Below are 6,697 nucleotides of genomic sequence, written 5' to 3' on the forward strand. Positions count from 1 at the left end.
ATTTCCTGTAAGGTAGAAGCCCCCGAATAAGTGGAGGCCCGTTGAAGTGCCTAGCTGCCCTAGCTGAGTGACAGAACCCAGGTGACTTCTCTCAAGGGGACATTCTGATGTACTGCGATTGCTGCTAAGGACCCAACAGTGGAGATGGTAGCGATTCTCCCTCTGGGACAGCTGCTTTCGGGGGGAGGGATAGCTCAGTGGTTTGAGCATTGGCCTGCTAAACCCAGGGTTGTGAGTTCAATCCCTGAGAGGGCCATTTAGGGATCTGGAGCAAAAATCTGTCTGGGGACTGGTTCTGCTTTGAGCAGGGGGTTGGACTAGATACCTCCTGAGGTTCCTTCCAACCCTGAGATTCTATGATGGTAAGCGGCAAACACACCCGCAATTGACCTGATAGCAGGCTGCCTAGACACTGGGGTGACTGGCGTGCTGTGAACAGCAGATACACAGATCTGACGCAGTCTGCGCAGACACGCATCTGCCGCTGTCTCTCAGGCCTCTTTTCCCAGACGCCACAATCACAAACGCAACACACTGAGCACACATCTCGTCATCTCCCTCCCAGCAAGCCGTCCCCATCCTCCTCCTCCTCCTCCATCACACGCAGTCCGCCAGTGATTCTGCCGTTCTCTATGCTCGCACTGCAGGGTGCAATTACCCTGAGATCAGCGGTGTGACTGCAGCACAGGCTAAAAATCTAGCTAGCACGGCTAAAAACAGCTGTGTAGATGCAGTGGCAGGGGCTGTAGCGTGGGCAGTCCAAGCACACCGGGGACCCTCGCAAGTACTTGCATTGGCAGCCTGAGCTGACGCCCATTCTGTCAGGAATCAGGGCCTGCAGCGGAGCCAATCTCCAGATTATCTACCGAGCGCAGCCGGCCCGTAGTACACTGCCTGGTTGGCTGGAAGCATCAGCAGCCTGGCTTTTAAACCCTGCAGCAGCAGCAGGTCAGTAGCTGCTCAAAGCACTCACTCTTCTCACTCCAGATATCCCGGACCGGACCCTCGGCTCCGATTCCTGATCTCAGCTCTCACCCTGAGCGCTGGTTCTGACTCTTGGCGCTGACGCCTGCTCTAACCACTAGGCCTGATGCCTGTTCTAACCACTGGGCTCAACCACTCACGTCCTGGACACTGACACATGCTGCCCTGTTGTCACTGTGCTAGCTAACAGGTGTGCAGGCCCATGGTGCAGTGCAGGCATAACCTGTATATCGCCCCTCACATCCCAGCTGGCTGCTCAATCCTGCTGCTTCTTCCTTTGTAACATCTCCAAAATCCTTCCCTCGGAACCCTGGCCCATGCTTTGACAGTTCCTGACACCCACCTGGCTTCCCTCCCACCTAGCCAACCCGCCACTGCGAAACCCAGCGGCCTCTCTTGCTGCTCCCTCGGCACCACCTCCTCCCCAAAGGCCTCACAGTTGGCTCTGCAATTGCCAACGACTTGCCTTCACTTCTCAGGCTCACCCCTGCGCCCGTCGCAGCTCTTGGCTGCCTGGCGGTACACGGCCGCCTGGCTAAGATTCAGCACAGCAGCGGTTTCCTATCCTCTGTTGTGCGATCGTTCCCATGCTGTTCTAGCAGGGGGTCGGAACCGATCACCACCTAGCTCGACACGCACATCCTGCTTCAGCACCATGGTAAATATGTAAAGCCAGATCCCCAGCTGGTGGAAACTGACATCGCTCCATTCACTTCAGGATCTGGCTCGTCAAATAGATTCGGTGGAATTCCTGGTAGCTCTGGCAACATTTGTAGCTGAAAATCTTACTAATAATAAGAGCTTAAAGAGTAGCTATGAAGCTGTAATATATCCCCTCTTCTATCCCCTCCCCCCTCTCCCCCCAAAAAAGCCATTTATGCCTTCAGTAAGTCTGCACAGAATTTATACAAGTTGACATTATTCTCACGGTGGTTCATTGTAATGATTGCATGGAACCAGCTTTACTGCAATGCTAATACCCTCAGGCTTTCTGATTTCAGTGGGGAAAATTTACATTACAGCCAAAGCAAAGAAGGCAAACTTATGATGGATTCACAGACAGTGTGTTTGATCCCTGGTTTCAATTCTGCACGAGGCTGGATTGAACAGAGCACTTGCTTTTCTTTCTGACTGTGTTAATTCATAGGGGGATCCGGAGTGAATTTGGCTGCAAGATAAAGATTTTCTGCATATTGCCTCTAAAGAGCATTTCGGATGGTGAAAAATAACCGAGTGGTGAGGTTGTAACAATAGGATCTTGCCAAATAAGATGCTGCTTAGAAATCTAAAGATATATGCTTTATAAACAACTGAAACGTCTCAGAGGAGAAGAGAGAAATCTGTCCAATAACGACTGTTATGGTGAACAACAACAAAAAAACATAGATGCAAAGGAACCCAAAGGGTCTAGAGAGGAAACCAATTAAATTCAATGGGAGGTGGGGTCCTAAATCCCATTGGTTCCTGTGAAAATCTCAGCCTGACAGTCTCTGTTGCGAGGGACTGATGGGGAGAGAATCAATGTGTATAATTCACGGTATGTGGGATCCAGACGCGGCGTGAGAACAAGATCGATTCTGCTTTAAGATAAACATTTGTGACTCAACATATCTAGACTGCCCTGGGATATTTTTTTCCCCGTGTCTCAGTGGTGGAATCCTGAGAGACACTAGCCTGAGCCACGTCTCTTGAAGACAGTCCCTGGTGTTGTCAAGTTCTCCTCGCTCTCAGCCAATCCTCATTTCACAGACGTATCATAACTGACAGTTATTGTATGCCTCATATAAAATCATCATGTGCTGCTTATTTGATGGACAGAATGCTCCAAATTACCCCTCTGGGATCTGGAGAGATGAAGCAAAGAAACAGTACCTGTTCCAGCTAGCTCCGTTCTATCTGCACTGGGGGGAGGGAGAAAACCCAAACCCTACAACTAACTGTTTTTTTTTATTTCTTTCTTTTCCTATCAATCCAAATTTCTTGTGCAGAAAACGGCCTGGATTGGCATGGAAAATCTAGAGCACCTGCTGGGTTTTCAGACAGTAAGTGCGTTCAGTGCCGGGAGCTTTCCTGAGCTCATCTTTAAATGAGAAGCAACGTCAAGGTCTTGCTCATTCGTGGTCATTAAAGGCCCCAGGGCACTTTTCATGAGAGCGGGAGTGTTAATCTCAGGGTCCTTGATAAAAAAAACAGCTGTTTCCAACAATGGGCCAGATTTTGATCATCTGATTTGTTGGGGTCACTAGGCCTGCCTGAGCCAAAGTTCTTCCATGTTTAAATTCTGTCCTTCCATGGTTAACTCTAATCGGCCTCAAAAGCCAAGGGCAGGAATTGGAATGTGTAAACAGACAGTTAGCAATTACGACCTTGCTCATACCAGGTACCAAGCGATAATGATGAGGTTTGCATGTTTCTAGCTGGAGAAGGGGTAATAAATTAAGGGTAAACAAGACCAGGTAACTGTTTAGAGGAGTGTTACTAACAAGCTAGATTTATAGCCCTAGAATGATTTAATTGCTTACATGTATAAACATGCCTTCGGTAGAGAGGGGAGGGGGAGTAGAGGGGAGGTGGTAGAGAGGGGGAGAGAAGGGGGGCTTAGTTGTAAAATGTATAAGAAGAGAGAAACTGTTTTTGCTGGTGTGCTTGATTTGAGACTTGCCTGTCTCCTTGCATCACTTTGAGATCTCAAATAAACTTTGATTGTTTCTCCACCCCGGTGTGTTCATTGGCGCGAAGCACTCCGGGCAACGAACCCCGCTGCTGCTGTCCTTGGGCCTCTGTGCCGGCAACAGATTCATGCTGAGTATGGGACTAATCAGCATGAGCAAAGTATGAGAGCCCGGTCCATTGCTTCCTCCGTACTATGGACACTGTATTCCACCACCTTTTCCAGCAGGGAGAACGGTAAATGTCAGTGATGCAGCCAGATTTGGGTGCAACACATGGGGCTCGTGTGGGGCTTCTTCCCGCCTCCTACTCCAAAACGTGGCTAGAGCGACTGTGATGCAAACCCCACATTGGCTAAGAAAGAGTTAATGAGGGGCCTGTGGCAGGTGCCGGGCTGGGAGGGAGAGAGCACAGCTCAGCTGAGTGGGAAGGAGGGCGGATCTGGAACTCGCACTTCCTGAAAGGCCTGGTTGGGATCAGGAGCTGCACACGAGACTGCGGCCTGCCAGAGCCCGAGTGTAGGCAGACCCGAGCTGGAGCTACTGTTCCTTTATCACCAGTGACTTACCTGCTGGTGCTGGGTAAGTCTGATGCAGGAGGACTGCTAAATAAAAGACCTTTTGTTTTCTTACACCCAACTACTTGCTAGTAGTTTGCCCTGAACTGATGCCTGCCCTGGGTCACATCTAAGCAAGTGAGCCCACCCTTCCGGTCCCTAAGGAGTGTTTGGTGCCCGTCTCCAAGGAACAGCTACTAAGAATGACTTGTTCAGCCACAAAGTCTGCCTTCCATCACTGGCCATGCAAAGAAACGCCGGCGAGCCATGAAGCAATTGCACTGCAGAATCCAGGAGCTCTTCTAACTCTGCCAAAGCGCAACCACATTTCACCAGTCTGTGGAAAGGCCCAGCCGTTCTCCGTGCCAAATTCCTCAGCTCTTCTTCCACCCGGCACCAAAGCATTGGAGATATTTAAGAAGTCCCTTTTTTGTAATGGGAAAGGTGTTTGTTCCCCATCATCTTTGTTCTTGAAAATGGCTCAACCAATTTCGCTGAAACTTAAAAAGAAAACCTATCACTCTCAGCCAAGAACAAACCGGTCAGAAAAGTAAGACTGACAAAGTGACAAGCAACTGTCAATGATTCCTCAAAATGGAAACACTCGTTCAGCCTTAATTATTGCTCCCACCTTTAATAGAGAAACTGGCTCCCAGCTGGCACAAACTTGCCTGAAATCAATGGGAGTTAAGGGTTGAAATACCTTTAAAAATCTAGCCTAAGAAAAAGAACGGGGAAAGAAAACAGATGAAGACGGGAAGAGATGTGGTAGATGGTACAGCACTGTGTGCTGCTCTCCACACACAAAGGGAGGAAGAGCAGATACCCATCTGAATTCCCTGGGACAAGGGTGTTTCAGGCCGAACGGAAGATAAGTAAGGCTAAAAGCAGGTGAACTACTTTCAAGACATGGTCAGATCCCGTAGGAGAGTGTGTTTGAAAAGTCTGTCTCGCTCGATCACATAACGTATTATGTATCAATAAGGAAATATTAATGAGGTGAGACAATCCTCTGCAGTTTTCTTCTACCACACAGTAAAAAAGGCAACTCCGACTCAGGCAGTCATCTTAAGAAATTAATGACATGGGATTTTAACTTAATTAACTGTTCCGTTCCCTCCCCCTGAGGCTCTGGGACTGGCCACTGTCACAGACAGGATACTGGGCTGGGTGGACCGCTGGGCTGACCCCGTATGGCCGCTCTTCTGAAAATAGGTTGATCCATTAAATGATCTACAAGGATAGTCTGAACCTACAGAACCCTCGGACTTATTACTGAGACTAGACACCACAAATCTGGTCCGACAAAGAAGCCCTAAGTTTCAGCTGGAGAAAGCCTGCGAGTTGCAAGGCCTTTAAAGGACACAGAGGAAACTCACCAGGAATGAAAAGCGTTGGCTGGTTTATGGAACACTATAGTTGAGAATTTATAGGCACAAAAAACAGGAGGTGCAAAGCCATGCGTCCTACAGCAACCATATCTTGTGCATATGAAGTGTTTTGCATGACTGTAAGTGCTGTTATCTAGGGGACTGGACCCAAGGCTGGGAGCCAGGACACCTGGGTTCTAATCACAGCTTAGCCAATGGCTTCCTGAGGCTGAAGGTCTCACATCCCCTCTCTCTATGCCTGAGCTGCCCCATCTGTCAAGGGGTGCTAATGATACTTGCCCACATTTGCAAAGAACTTTGAAACCAATGATTGATTGATTTCTATTATGGTAATGCCTAGAGGCCAAACTGAAATTAATGCATGGATGAAATGTGTTCTCTAAATGCAAAATGTTATTAATTGTTGAATATCCCTCTAACCTATATGTGCAATGTGGCTAAACTATGGGTGCCAAGTCAACCACACCTGCAATTATTTCCCGACTTTGATATGATTCTGATCTCAACCTTAATATTTCTGCATCTTGACTTTCCTTGGGATTGTTTAAGAATTACTTTTGTGAAACCCACTAGCAAGGTGTGTACCTCATTTCCTACTCCCATGCTGCCTGGGTCACTTAGAGGATAACAGCCTACTACTGTTAGCTCAAGTCAGAGAGATCTGGGTTGTGGATCTAAAGAGCCAAACACGGCTGATGACTCAAGTGGGAGTCAGTGGGAGTCCATGTGATTGAATTACTGTTTGTTTGTTTGTTTAAAATTAGGAAACTACATCTTAAACTATGTTAATATAACATTAAGGTTGCAAAGTCAAGCACTTAGAAGTTAGGAGATGCCAGAATTAAGGTTGCCTTTGCAACCCTTGTGCATGTGCATTATGATACAATCTTTAATTGCATGATCACGTAGTATTGCTTCCACAGGACGCCTCCCTCAGTGCACTGGATGGACCTGCTCTGAGAAGAATCAGGGCAGTGCAGTGAAGGAGGCTGTTGTCTATTAGAACCCCTGCCTCATTTGTTGTTGCAGAAGTTGAAAAACATATAGTGAAGGAGGCCAGGGATTGCAGGAAGAGTACGTCTGGCCTTGTGGTTAA

This window comes from Trachemys scripta, chromosome 3 (genome assembly GCF_013100865.1).
Source record: "Trachemys scripta elegans isolate TJP31775 chromosome 3, CAS_Tse_1.0, whole genome shotgun sequence".
NCBI lineage: Eukaryota > Metazoa > Chordata > Testudines > Emydidae > Trachemys > Trachemys scripta.